Source organism: Anguilla anguilla, chromosome 1 (assembly GCF_013347855.1).
Source record: "Anguilla anguilla isolate fAngAng1 chromosome 1, fAngAng1.pri, whole genome shotgun sequence".
NCBI lineage: Eukaryota > Metazoa > Chordata > Actinopteri > Anguilliformes > Anguillidae > Anguilla > Anguilla anguilla.
The window spans coordinates 4,853,172-4,868,427 of record NC_049201.1 but is presented as its reverse complement, the minus strand read 5'-3'; the positions used below and the strand labels follow the sequence as shown (position 1 = coordinate 4,868,427).

Sequence of the window (15,256 nt, the reverse complement as noted above, 5' to 3'; positions counted from 1 at the left end):
AAATTTTATTACATTATTGGTCAGTTATTACATTATCGGCTTTTATTACATTAAGAACGGGAAAATTATTACGTTATTGGCAGTTATTACGTTATTGGCAGTTATTACATTATTGGCTGCTACACAAGGTCTTATACACACACACACACACACACACTCATTCACACAGAAACACGCACAAGGTCTTAAGACACACACGCATACACGCTGGGTCTCCAAATCTGCTAAGCACTACCTCCGTGTGTGTGCACTCTACTTGAACCCTTTCCATTGTTTCCTTTACTCTCAGTGCTGTGGAGGGGAGGTGAGAGGGGTTACTGGCCACTGGGGGGGGGGGGGGATCTGGACATCCAGCAATGTTCAGAAGTGCTTCTGTAGATGAAGACTGAGACTACACTGCCAGCTTACACAACCAACACGGTAATTCTGATTCTACCACTGAGACCATGACAGCCCAATCAGGAAGCCCGGCTCCTCCCCCGTGACCCCGTGATGACCTCCACAGAGCCAGGGTCAAGGCCAAGAAGCGAAAAGTGTGAAAATCTATTCCAGTGTGAAATTGGGGTGGGGGTGGGGTGGGGGGGGGGTTCCCTGGTTTTGAAAGCCGCTCTGACTGGGTCGACACAAACAGCCACGCGTGCCAGCACTTCTGGTAGAACACGCATCACACACACGCCCGGGAGGAGCCAGACCACGCCGGTGTGAACACGCTACGGAACCCGCCGCATGCCCCGCCCACATAATCAGCACGCATCCACTCAGCAGTGCCCCCCAGTTAAGCTCCGCCCACCCACGCACCCGCTCGCTCCCAGTCCTGAGTAAACGGCTCTGATAGGCCGACCCAACATGCCCACTGCAGTCTCCTGCGGCAACTTCTATGGGGGGTGGGGGGGTGGGGGTGTGGGGGTGGGGGCGGGGGGGCGGGGGTGAGAGCAAGAGATCAAGGGAAAGAGAGAGCAAGAGGGGGAGAGAGAGATCAAGGGAGGCGGAGAGATAGAGAGAGTGTGAGACAGCAAGGGAGAGAGACAGAGACAGAGAGCAGGGCGAGAGAGAGAGAGAGAGGGGAGGTGGGGGCCAGGTACGCTAAGACAGAGGCTGTGGGTGAAAAGCACACCTGCGCTCTGTGTTGGCACCTCTGTGCCAGCGACGTACCCGTCCACACCACTCATCCTCACAACCCCACACCTCACCCTCCTCCTCCTCCTCCTCCTCCTCCTCCTGGGCCCAGCATTCATGAAGCGCTGATCTCGGATCAGTTTACCCGTTTAGCTCAAAGCAGATGAGGTTAGCGTATGGGACAGGTGGGAACTGATTCCAGATCAGTGTTTTTTTAATGAACGGCGCCTAACGAAAAAAAAAAGGGCGGGGACCGGCGCACGCGCCAGGGCTAACGGCTACACGCTAACGGCCGGCGGGCACGCGAGGCTCGGACGAGCCCGTCGAAACGAAGGAGGTGCCCGGTAAACCAGCGAGGCCGTAACGAACATTAGGGGGTTTCTGCACAATAGCCCGCGCTAATAAAAACACTTTCATTTTCAGTTTAAGATTTTTATTTTTTTTTTACTTTCCCCTCTACTGGTAATAAAGGGCAGCTGTGAGCTATGACTGGAATAACAGAGAGAGAGAGAGAGAGAGAGAGGGGGGGAGAAAGAGAGAGAGGGAAGATAGAGAGAGAGAGAGAGAGAGAGAGAGAGAGAGACAGAGGGGGGGACAGAGGAAGATAGAGAGAGTGAGCAAGAGGGAGGGAAACAGAGACAGAGAAAGAGAGGGCGAGAGAAAGCAAGAGACAGAAAGAGAAAGAGAAAAAGGCTGACAGAGAAAGAGAGAAAAACAAAGAGAGAGAGAGAGAAAAAGAGAGAGGGAGTGAAAGAGAGAGAGAGAGAGAGGGAGTGAAAGAGAGAGAGAGAAAGAGAGAGGGAGTGAAAGAGAGAGAGAGAGAGGGAGTGAAAGAGAGAGAGAGAGAAAAAGAGAGAGGGAGTGAGAGAGAGAGAGAGAGAGAGAGAGAGCCTGTATTTACTGTAGCATGCAGGCTAATCATTCCCAGACCTGCGTGTCTGTGCCAGCAGCGGCAGTTGTGCAGATATGGTAACGCAGCGCGCAGCAGTTTGCAGGGCGACCGAAGGCAGAATGAACACAACAAGAGAGAGAGAGAGAGAGAGAGAGAGAGGGAGAGGGACGGGCGTGTGCCGCAGCTCAGAAACTCAGGGGTGTGTGTGTGTGTGATCAGTGTTTAATGCAGGGGTGTGGCATTGCTGCGAAAATGGAGTGTGTCGTAGCAGCGTACACAGTTTTATCTAAAAAAAAAAAAAAAATTCCCAGACTACAAAGCTGGCAAACTGGAGATTATGTTCCCTTATTGCATCTTGCGAGGATTTGCCAAGCCTTGCACACAGCCATAATCGCTTTTCCGTGGTGAAAATATGCTGACAATAACACGTGTGCAAAAATAACACGCATGTGTGCGCAGCGTAGCGTTTGTGGCAGGGAGAGGCTGTGTGTGAGCCTGTACTGTGTTTATGTGGTAGTATGTGTGTGTGTGTGCGTGTGTGAGTGTGTGTGACTCCTTGCACGTTATGTGTGTGTGTGTGTGTGTGTGTGTGTGTACGTGGATCTGTGTGTGTGTAGGTGTGTGTAAGAGTCTTTGCAGGTGTGTGTGCATGTGTCTGTGTGTCAGACCTTGTACAGTATGTATGCATGTAGGTGCGTGTACGTGTATGTGTGTGTGCAAGAGTACTTGTACGTATACGTGTGTGAGAGCACATGCATATGTCTGTGCATGTGTGTGTGCTCACATGTGAGTGTGCACGTATGTGTGTGCACGTGTGAGTGAGCGCTGTCCGTCTGTCTGTCTGTCTGTCTGTCTGTCTGCCTGTCTTCCTGTCCGTGTGCACACGGCTGTGGAAACAGCTGCTCAAGGTCAGCAGTACGGCAGCTTCTCACCTTACCCAGTGCCCAACCGCCGGTCCTGCCAACCACAACATCTGGGCCGGGGGGGAGAGAACATCGGCCTCCTCCCCCCCCACGCCCCACCCCCACCCGGGGGCCCACCCAGGACCGGCCGACGAGCCCCCCCTTCCACGTCAGGCCCCCTGCGTGGGCCTCCTTCTTAAACAACAACACATTTATTTATTTTCCTCTAAACTGACGGCGTTAACGCATGTCATCACACCGTGCGCACGGTCTCTGACTTACATCCGCATGCTTACAAGAACAGACACAATCTCGCGAGACGACGACGACGACATCGGCGTGGCCTTCGAACGCTCCCCGCCCCGCGCGTGACCCTACTTGCCGATCGGAGCTTCCCGCGTCTATTAATAGCATCTCGAGAGCGGCAGTTACGGAATTACAGCGGAGTCTAGAGATCGCGGCCATATAGGTGCGCCCCCCCTCCCCCCCCCCCGAGAAAACCCACGGGAGCTTCTGTCTTTTTCCGCACAGGCAGGTCCTGAGTTGGAAGAGGGGGGGGGGCTGCCCCTTTCACTGCCCGACCAAAAAAATTTTTAAAAGTTGAAGTGTAATTCTGTGGGGTCAGCACTCCGCCCCCGCCCCCGCCCCCGCCCCCGCCCCCGCCGCACGCTCGCGGCATCCGTCCGCCAGGAGAACACGTCGGCCCGCCGGGCTGTTGCTCTTGGACGCCGGCCTCCCCCCGTGTTACCGCCGAGCCGGCACACCCATGGGCGGGACACGCGGAGGTGCTGCCAAAAACACGGATGCAGCTTTCGCCACGGCAACGGTTTGCCCTGACGATTCCGGGGGGGTGGTTCGGATTCGGGTGGTTGGGGTGAGGGTTGGGGGGGGTGCAGCAAGGGCCAAGAACCGCCTGTTTGTCTGACTGCGAATTCTGCTGCGCAGTGCCGGGTCAGAGCCTGATTTAAAGGTCAACCATAACGCGGCGTGAGGCTGAATTCACACTGGCCTTTTCCCTGCTACAGGTAGGCCAGGCTGTGGGGGAGGTTATTATGTTGTTTGGCATTAAGGCTATGTGGCCAAAAAAAAAAGAAAAAAGGTAAACTCCCATCCTTTCAGGTCACATGCAAACCGGCACAAAATACTGAAATGGCATTTTTTTCTAAATCCTCAAATCATTTATTTAAAAAGGATTATTCTGATTAAAATGTGATTTCTACACCATAATCCGTTCAAATCTCTTCGACCATAATCAGGCTTTTTCCTTTTTTTTTACTTTCTTTAAAAAAAAAAAAAAAAACCTGCTTGTTATTGGCACTGTATTGGACAGACTCACATGACTGTTAAATATTTAACCATTCACAGACAGAAACATACCAATCAGTGACCCTGGGGTGATTTATATAGAGTAAATCTTGCAAATTGTGTATAAAACACCAATGAGTGTAAAACACAGCTTGAGGTTCATAAGCACTTAACAGTGCAGGGCTTTGCAGATGGTACAGGATGATACTGACAGATGTGGAGTTTGATTAGATGGTGCTTTAATGACTTCTGCAATCTAGTAGCCTGGGAATAGTTGAAATTATTGCAACATAAAAAAAGAAAAGAAAGAATCACATATCAGGACAAGGACAGCCATGACCTAGCAGAAGTATACGATCATTCACATGCGATAAATTGCAAAAGAACTGGAGTTTTAATGCACTGTTTTAGTTTATAAAAGCACCATTTGTTTAATTAAGCAATTTTGAAATAATTTGGAAAGAATTTGTGGCTATGTCACAAATCCCCATGGATGACAGCTGCTGGCTATTCTTGGCTTTTGCTGGAAATTTTGATTTGAAAGTGGAGTGTAGCCACTATTATTCCAAATAATTGTATACATTTCAGACAACAATTTTTGAACTCAAGATAATGGTCCAAGAATAATAAATATGGAGCAGGTGCTGCGTGTTAGCTAGTTGAACCTTAGACGTTAAACCGAGAAGAAAAGGGGGTGAAACGTTTTACACGGCCTTGGATGACACGCGTATAAAACTCTGCAGAAGTTGCAAACAGTTTACAAGAAAAGCTTTCCAACTTTTTGGCCAGGACTTGACATTTTCTAATGTTGTGCGCGGTTCGTGACGTGACATGACTGTAAAATGCATACAGCGCCCTCTATCCAAAATCAGCGGCAATGCCAGATGTCAATTCGCCCAAGCAACGCACATACTGCCGTACAGTAGGGCAAGCGACACGTTCCCAAAATAACGCGACTGTGGGCTTCCTCCACGGCTCGCGCACTCACACGGTGACACACATAAACACGACACTCGGGAAAATAAAAACGGGGGGAAAATCACAACAGCACGAGATAAGGGAGGCTCTTCTTCTTAATCCACGCCAAACAGACGTAGCCAGATGAACACGCAAGACGAGGCTCGGTTGCATAAAAATAAAACCCAGAGTTGGAAAATGCAAAGATCATGGATCGAATTCATTCAGAACGTCGAAGACCAACACTACCGACATGTAACTAATACTAACGACATTTCGAAGTGCTGACGTAGGTACAGAAAGAAAAAAAAATGTTCAGCGTCCAGGTGGTCCAGGATAGCTTCTATTCTGTGCCAATGGGAAAGCGCATCCGCTCTCTATCGTGCGATTTTTCATGACATGACAAGGAAAACACCCGAGACCTTGTTACAGCTCTTTGCCATTTCAAACAAGACACTGTTATAAAACAGACACATGAGAAACAGAAACAATTTGGACCATCTACGAATGTGGCTTGTAGCCCGGAATATATTGACATTGTTCGACTAATCAATCGTTGCATATGGATTTGCGTATCCATGGGCTACATACAAACGAGGTTATGTAGAGATCGAAATGGATAAACACAAACTACCTTGAATGGCACAGGGCAACGAAAAATAAAAATAAGCAACACCCTTCAAAAAAATAGAACCGGACAGTAGAGTATCTGCAGGAGGGTGCAACAAACTTAGGCTACTGTAGAATACAGTGCGACAATAATTCATGATATCCGAACTTAGCCTACATCTACTTCAGCATGCCTGCTACAACTGCTTAAGACCCTCGTTTCTGCAACCGCAATGGCCAACAAATCATTAATAAAAAAAATAATAATAAAATTCCACTTCATCCATATCCAGATTATGTTCGTTCAAACAAATCGGTCCGCTCAAGCTATCAAATGTGTTTTTGTTTTACTTACCGACTCGTCTCATTTCATGAGAAAAAAAATAATAATTCCTCGGCTAACAATTCCTCGTCGCTGTCACCACCAAACGAGGCACGCGGACAGACAGGTCGTGCTGATAGCGAGCAATAATGTCAGCGCCGTTCGGTCGTACTGTAGTCGGCCCCCCTGCTGTTGTGTTCATTCAGTCGCCGGACAGCCAGTAACTGAGCGAAGTGTAAAGCGACCGCTCAAGTCAAAGTCGGTCAAAACACTACACGCCTACCAATTCCAGACCTTAAAGGCGCCGCGCGCAATGCGGCCGCGCGCTTCAAAGTGACAGCGGCGTAAACATCCCTCCACAGCAGCCACAGAGAGTAATACAAGACAAGAACCTCTTGCCCATTTAGTCATACGAGCATTAAGGATTACAAGTATTCATGCATGGTATAGAATGTGCACACCGGTATGCTAGGAGCGCCGGGTAAGCAGAAATGTGCAGAAACCGAACGGGTGACTAGGAGTTAACTGGGGTGTGTAGCCAAAGCTATTGTAATCATTTGCTGTAGCTCAACGTGTCATATTTTGAAGCGCATTAATTATAGAGTAATTAATCGAAAGTTATTACTAATTTATGCATGTGAAAAAAAAAATTATTTTGCTTTGATTTTTTTTAGGGCACAACCTGAAGTGCCAAGAAAATATTCATCTGTCATCATAACTCATATTTTCTGACTCAAATGTTACTTATTGTACGCTTGGAGGGATTTTGTTCTCTGGTCAACATTCCAGAGGCCTTCTGTCTGCTACAAAGTCTCTGATCTGCAGAAATATGAAGAAACAGCATGACTCATGATTTTGAACTTAACAAGATTAATAATTCCTCGTTAACTATAAATTCCGAGGAGACATTTGGACTCTGGGGATTAATGGGTAAAAAAGTAGCAGGATTTACGTGAACTGGAAAAGCATGAGAGCATCTGCCCTTTGGAGCTTGCGTTTTAGGGCCAGCAAAACACAGACAAAACATAAATAAATAAATAAATCAGAGATTCAGGAATGTGCGCTGAATTAGGAAGAGAATGATGCATGAACCGGACTGAGGGGAAAGAAAACAACGTCAAATGCAACGACAGGCCTACTTCATTTTCCCGGATCCATCCGGCATACCAGGAACATTGCAAGCATTCCCTTGCGCTTGCACGTCACTTCCAGAATTGACGGATACATTTCGCATCGTTTTTTGTTTGTTTGTTTGTTTGTTTTTTGGCTGGACCGCAACAGCGGGGCCAGCCCTACAAATGCGAATGTCTGTGACTGAGTGACTGAGTGATGAAGTTACACCATCGGTCGGTCGAGTTATGAAGTTACACCATTGGTCGGCCGGATGAAGCGCGTTAGGTCCAGCCATATGCTAGGTTTTGACCTGGTCTTGTTTGTTCTGTCTCCCCGGGCAACAGGAATCGTAATCATCGTCCATTTCTGTTGTTGATTATAGCTATATTATTAGGCTATTGCCGGGAGACCTTCTCGCGGACGGACAGGCTACGAGCTCCCTTTCCGCCTCATTCCACGTGGCCCTGCTAAATCGCTTGTGATCCTAACAGCACCTCGAGGTCCGACCTCTCACGGGGCGGCTCAGTAACTGCGAGGCGTCGCCATGACGATGTCACGCCCCGACAGGGAAGGAAGGACGGACGCTCGATCGCTCGCGACACGCGAGGCGGTTGGTCAGTGCGACCGCGGCGGCGCCGCAGGAGCGCCTCCAAGAAACGGCTTCCCAGGACCCCCAGCCCTTTCGAAGCGCCTTCAAAAGCGTCGAGGACGAAAAAGCATCGCGGTTTCGCCCCAAAGCAGGAGCTGTCAAAAGGCAAGGAGCTGACATTATCCAGTGGAACCGGGACGATTTTGTCCCCCCCGGGGAGAAACACAAGCTTCAGACGGAGATTATTCTCCCCTCGGTGCTCAAAAGTGAAGGATTCCCAAATTCATAATCCCGTCCGTATAATATGTCACCCAAGAATTAGTCTCACATTAAGGATCCGGCACTAACCTTCGCCCCCCCCCCCCCCCCCCCCCCGTAACCCTGACGCCTCCCTCTTATCGCAAAACCTCCACCGCCCCGCCTCAGTGTATTTTAGCTATCATCAGACTGTTCTGAATACGGTACTGACGTCATATAGTTACACTGCCCTGTCACGCAAACAATGTTGAAATCAGAATTAACCGCAATACTGTACTGGGGGAAATTAAGTGTTTTTCCATCATTGCTGATGAGAGAGGATATGGATACTAGGCCAGGGACACACTTTTCCTGGCTTTATCTTGCTATAAGAGTCCTACTTTGAAGTGGAAAACAGTGACTATACCAGGCAAACATTACTAATTATTTCTTGACAAGAAACTCCCTTGTTTCCCACTGAATTCATAAAGGGTATGAACTTCAATCTCACCTCTGTGTGGCTTGTCTTTAACTTTTAATGCTACATTTATAATGTAATGTTTTTCATTAAGGTCAGACGCTGCTGCTGAATTTTTGTTGACAAATGAAAAACAACAAAAGAGACCCAAGTTAAATTTCCTTTTCTAAAGTTAAGGATTGGGCACCATGGGGAAGCCCAGGGGACAGAATGAGTGGGGCACTCATGTTCCCATGCCTCACACCTTCTGAATCGGGCCCTGGTTCCTTCCTGACTGGACCGCCATGGCTCTCCTCTGGCAAGACCCTCTGCCCATGCAACACATTTCCAGAACCTCACTTGCTAATCTCGCTAATCTCGTGTTTACCTAACATGTTCTGGACCAGAACCTCACTTGATATTCTAGTGATTACCTACCATGTTCTGGTGTTCTGGACCTGAACTTCACTCGCTATGCTAGTGCTTACCTACTATGTTGTGGTGTTCTGGGCCAGAACCTCATTCACCATTCTGGTGCTCACCTGCCTCGCTCTGGGCCCAGATCCCTGCCACCGTCTCAGGCCTCCCTCTCCCCTCACACACTGGCTGCCTGTCAAGTGCTGGTCCATTCAGCAGGTCCTCCGCCCCCCCCCCCCCCATGCTACGCTTTTCCCACCTTCAATCATTCTCTCTCTCTCTCTCTCTCTCTCTCTCTCTCTCTTCTTCACGTCCACTCTTGGCCGCTCTCTGTGTTTTCCACTGTTCTGTTCTGTTCCGTCTCTCTCTGCTCATTCTCTCTCTCGCCCTCTGTTCTCTCTTTGGGAAGGGGTTGTCTATCCTTATGTCATTCTTACGTACCTGCCAATGACCCCCCTCCTCCCTCCCTCCCTCCCTCCATCCGGTTCTTTGTTCCTCTGTCCCTGTACGTGTTCCCCTCCTTCCAGTAACACTCCCTCTTTCCATCACTCTCTCCCCCTCCATCACTCTCTCTGTCTTGCCCTCCCTCTCTCCGTTTCTTTCCTCTCTAATGTACTATTCCTACCCCCCCCTCATCTGTCTCTCTCTCTTTCTCTTTCCCCTCTATTATTCCTCCCCTCCTTTTCCCTCTTTCTCTCCTCCTTCCAGTCATCCCTGGCCCTGTTCTCTCCTTCCCTCCCTCCCTCCCTCTCTCCCTCCTCCAGGGGCCCGAGTGGCCCGGCTCCTTCTTCCTCTCCTCTCTCTTGCCCCCCAGTGGTGGAAGGAGTCAAAGAGGAGGAGTTACTGTGAGGTGCGGGTCTGACTGGTGTTCCGTTCTCTGGAAGACTTTGCGTTCAGTAAGCTGTGAGTCTGACTGGTGTTCAGTTCTCTGGAAGACGCCGTGTTCAGGCAGAAATGACAAACAATTTCACTCAGACTTAAGCTCAGAGATCAGAGATTTCAATTGGTGGAGCAGCACCAATGAGTTCAGGTTTTATTTCTTGTAGGACGTAAACACTTTTCAAAGGGCTCTGTTGCTGGACAACAAAGGAGTACTTTAAAAGGCAAAGACTCTCTCATTCTTGCTCTCTTTCACTCTCTCTCTGTATTTTTTGGTTCCCACTCTTTCTGAAAAGATTCTGGCATTTCAGCAGCCGAAAACCAGGAAACTTATTTATACCCAGCAGTTAGGCTCTTCAGCACTGAGCCCTGTGATCTCAGCTCTTAGTTCTCAACTCAGTTATATATTCTCAAACCCACTCGCTATTCGAGAGAACCGCATTCTCAGTCTCCCTCTTGCACCTACTACACCACTTAATGCTACATTGCCGCTTTATATACGGACTGCAGCTATTGGTTGTGACATTGATGGCTTGGCATCGTCTCTGCTTGTTGCCTAAAGCTTAGTGTGTGCACTTGTGTACGTCGGTCAGGATGAGAGTGCCTGCTAAGTGGCTAAATGTAAAGGGCTCTTGGCTCAGGGTTCAAGGTTCAGGGCAGCAGCAGGGAGGGGCCCCACCTAGCCCATCGTTTTAACCCTTTGAAGAGTAGGGTTTATTTACTAATGTTTTTTCAAAATTCTAAGTCAGTGTTCTAGAACTCCAGTGATTTCAATTACCAGTAGTGATTATGACATCAGCATTAGAATGTTCAGTTAGGAGCCCAAAGGAAGAGAGTGAATGTAGATCCTGTAGAGGGACCACCTCCAATACCACCGCCACACCCAATCCCCCCCCCCAACCCCCTCACCACGCCCTCACCAAATGTGGCACACTAATAGCCCCAGCAGGACCGCAGCCCTAGCAACATGGAGGAGTCTGATCAGTTTCTTTTTCTCCTTTCGTTTTAATATTCTTATTTTTTCCCCATCAGCAGCAGCACCACACCCCGCAGTTGCTCTGTTCACCTGCACAGCTGACCCCAGCGTGCTGGTCATGTGATGCAGTGCATGTGCATGTGCACTCCAGGCAGGGAAGACACACCCCCACGTGCACTCTTACACGGAGAAGGAAAAGCACGGTCAGAAATGTGAACTGTCTTGCCTGGGAGGGAGTTTTCACAGAACGTCTATATCGTGTTACAGAGAAAGCAGATAAGAAAGATCTGCCTGATTGCCTGATTAGTGATACTGTCATATTTACACAAAGGAAAAATAAAGTAGCTTAGTTACCAATTCTACACCTGCTGCTATTGCTACTATTACTGCTACTACTACTCAAACTTCTACTACAGCAAATAATAATAATAATAATAAAAAGAAGAAGAAGAATTACATGTATACAGCAGCTTTTGTCTTATCCACATTTAGGCAAAAAGGTCTTTTGGATCTTAAGTAAATATGATCTGCACTCATTGAGTGTATTCAAGTTATATTCAGATGTTCAAATTTCCTCAGTAATATCCTGTCAAGTTTAGGAATTTTCCTCTTTCCACTTCTAGAGACAAAGGAAGTTTGAAATTGATCCACAACTTCATCACTGTTTAAAAATTTCCCAAAAAAACACGGCATAACATTTCAGTAACATTAACAATATGATATTTAAAAATGCACGGTCTGTTTTATGCCAGAGTTTAATCATTTGTTTGTCTTGGAGAATGGAGAGGAATCTTAGCACCTCAGAAATATTTAGCAAGTATTTAAATAAATCCTAAAGAATTCCCTGGCGTTACCAGTAGCCCTACTCAAGAAAACCACCAAGGAAAAAAAAAATAATAATAATAATAAGAATTCTGAAGCTATCTACCGTAAATAGATTTCTTTAACAAAGAACGGCTTTCTGCGAAAGCAGCCCGCACCTCCTCCGTGCTACGGCTAATCCGTCGAGGAGTCTGTGCTACAGAAGCACCGCAATTCAGTGACGCAGCAGTGAAACGCGACAGGCCTGGACCCAATTCCCAGAAAACTGGCTCGGCAACAACCAGCAGCGCAGTGCCCGTCACATCCGTGTTTAATCCTTAAGATTTACCCCGATAGCTTTGGTTTACGGGGACATGATGTCACATCCGCGTTTAATCCTTATGATTTACCGCGATAGCTTTGGTTTGGTTTACGGGGGCATGGTGGAGTGTGCAGTATAAGATACAGAGAGCTCGTCATGCAGGTGCTTTTTAACAGTGTTATCTCAGTTTCTGTAGTGATGAAGGCGATGCCCCACTCAACATCAGTCTGGATTTCAGCCTGATATCTACTGAGCGCTACATAAAAGCAAGACATTCGTACGTTTTGGAAAACAGTTTGCGATTATTTGCCAACACTGTTGATTTTATTTATTTATTTTTTTCCATGATTAATTTTTTTGGCTTCTAACAGACACATTTGAAACAAAATACCTGAATTATTCTCTTGGAGCAGTATAGGCATTAGATATTTAGATACTCCCCCCCCACCACCCACACACACACACACACACACCCTACACCACTCAAAAAGAACAACACACATGTACCCACACACACACGGCCAGGCATGCATGCACAGCTCACAAACAATGACACACACACACACACACACAAAAGGACTCACTCACACACAATCACGCCAAACAGAACAAAGTGGCATGGAGGGGGAGAATGTGCTGACCGGACAACCTAAAGCTTTTCCATTCTCTTACTATCCCTCCCCCACCACCCTCACGCCGCTGGGCTTCAAACATGACCGCTGATCAGACTCTATGGCTACTGCAGCTCGAAGGCTGTGCCCCATGTGAACGGCCAGTTCCAGTAGCCACATCGCACAGCTGGGCACAGTGGGGAGGGAGGAAGGAGGATGGAGGAGGGAAGGGAGAGGGGGGGTCACAGATGTCCTTGGGGAACCCTCCGTACCCCCCACTCGCATTGGGGAGCCCATCGGCCCGTTGCCTTCTGTTTTGCTTCGAAAGGAGGCCTTTGATTTCGGTGGGGACGGAAGACACCAGAGCAACCCCCCTCCTCTCCCCCCCCCCCCTGAAATTTCATAGCTGGTCGCTGGTCCGGGATCCGCAATGTTGACATTAATTAAGATGTAAATAACAGGCCGGAGCGAGCCCCATCATTGCGGTGAGTAAGAGCCACCGAGCCTCAACAAAGTCTGTGGTCCTGAAAGATCATCGTTTCATGTTCGGTAATAAAAGGCTTGAGAAGTCCATCAAAGTTTTTTTTTTTTTTTTCTTTTTAAAAACCTCCTCTCCTCCACAACAGGGGGAAACAAAACAGTTTTCATGTGGGATTGATTAGACGGGAGCTTTAGCCTATTTTTTTATTGGAAGCACACACACACACACACACACACACACACAGAGGCTTAGGTCCGTTGGACGGGCTTGAAGGGGATGAAGGCCTGAGATGGCTGTGTTTACAGAGCTTTGGAACGCAGCGCAGAGCCTGTGTCTAATGCGTTGCCTTCTGCAGCCGTGTCACATGATGTTTGTGTGAACGCTCGGGGGGGAAAGGACCAGGGGGAAAACCCGCAGGGAGCGTCTGTTTTTCTGTCTCGTCCTGCACGAGCTGAATGAGGCGGACGTCTTTGGTGTCGTGCTTTCACCACACTTCCCCAGTACCTTCAGGTAGAGAAGCTGGCGCCAAAAAGTATAGATATTAGAGCCACAGACACCTGCAGAACATGTGATGGTGATCCATGATCCTGAAAGAAGTTTTCAACGCGTAGCTGTGAGATGGCAGTTCCCAGCATGCTGTTCAAACACTGCATGTACCAGGGTACATTATGATCTAGGCCATTATAAAATATGTATATATATATGTGTGTGTGTGCGTGTGTGTGTGTGGAATATGTGGGTTGGGTATTTAGACTGCAGGCCTGGCACACTGTATGTCCAACCTCCAACCAAACACATTCTCTGGGTATAATTTTTTCCAGCGGGAACTTCTTGGTGCCAGTTATCAGGGTGGATATAAGCCGCTGCATGAAGGTCGATACACAGAGTTTACATGCAAAAAAATTTTTTTTAAGGTGTGACACAGGTACTCTATCTTTTGGTTTGGCGCTCAACCTGAATAACTCCTTTGAGAACCCACGGGTATAAAATGGCCACAGACGCATATTAGGAACAAGCTGGAAGCTGCCTTCAACCAGGGCAGCTGTTTAGGCAAATAAACAGTTTAATTAATGATTAGTATCTGCTCAGACATGCATCCTGTGGCTGTTCCCGGAGACTGAGAGAGAGAGAGAGAGAGGGAGAGGGAGAGAGAGAGAGAGAGAGAGAGGGGGGAGAGAGACAGAGGGAGGGGGGAGAGAGAGAGAGAGAGAGAGGGAGAGAGAGGGAGAGAGGGGAGAGACGATTGAGCAATCGCGTCCGTGGCGAGCGACGCTACAGGGAACAGAAGACAGAGCGCGAGCGGAAAGCGTCACGGCGACCGACCGTGTCTTTTATGGTGCCGGCGATGCCTTGGAGCGCTGTTTCACAAACCCGATCGCATCCCAGGGGACGCAGCGAACGCACTACGCACTCACTGTGCTTACTGTCGCTTTGGATAAAAGCATCGGCGATATAAACGCAATGTGATGTGATGTGATGAACGCGCGCTGGGTTTCGCCGGGCGTGATCGAGCACTGACCTCTTCTTGACATCTCCTCACAAGTATTGGCAAGTATTGGCTTTGATAGAGGCCTTTATTGTTACTGAAACAGCAGGGGCGTGACTTTATTTGATCAAGAGTGAGCAATTAACTGTTCAGTGTAGCCTGAAATAAGTTACTGAACACCATATTAAGATATTTAATGCTATAGAGATTGCATAGAGAAATACGGATCTCTTGCTGGCAAAAACACATGTTCAACAGCACATTTCTGTTCTAGATTATTTCCGGTGTTTTCAAAGTGTTGCGATGAAGGTCAGCACAAGGTCAACAGCTCTGGCAGAACCGCTGAATTGGGAACGGGGTTTGGAATGAACACCTGTCTGAGGACCGGGTTTCAGAAACACCTGACCGGGAGCCAAGACAGAATTCAGAGAAAATGAAATTCCGCTGTCACTTTGAACACCAGCCTGCAGGAGCTCCTGCATGACGCGGCTCCGCGGTACGCCTATCCCCGCAACCAGGCCGCGTGATCCACCTGAGAGGGGAACAGGCTCGACGCCATTCATGCGGAGGGAGTGACTGCGCCGTGCGCTCCGCAGACAATGGCTAGGCAGGCGGCGGACTGACGGTCTATATGCCAGGGACCGCGTCCGTCTCCTTCCTTCATTGGAAAAACAAATCATAAAATTCGCCTTTGACTGCCAAGAATGCCGCTGGCTGCTATAATTGCTACCGCGATAGAGCAATGGAGAGAAATGCACAGCGTTTCATTTTTTTTGTTGTTGCA

General features: G+C 48.4%; 1 protein-coding gene across 5 annotated transcripts in view; it reads right to left on the bottom strand.

Moving 5' to 3' along the window:
- Positions 1-15,256, bottom strand: part of daam2 (dishevelled associated activator of morphogenesis 2) — a 139,254-nt gene that overhangs the window by 119,531 nt on the left and 4,467 nt on the right. For 4 of the 5 annotated variants that reach the window (XM_035394336.1, XM_035394354.1, XM_035394347.1 and 1 more), the window contains exon 1: positions 6,137-6,360. The exons of the other annotated variant lie outside the window; for it this stretch is intronic. The gene's annotated coding sequence lies outside the window, so the exon portion shown is untranslated. Of the gene's footprint in view, positions 1-6,136; positions 6,361-15,256 lie in introns of those variants that run through there. 5 annotated transcript variants of the gene reach the window in all.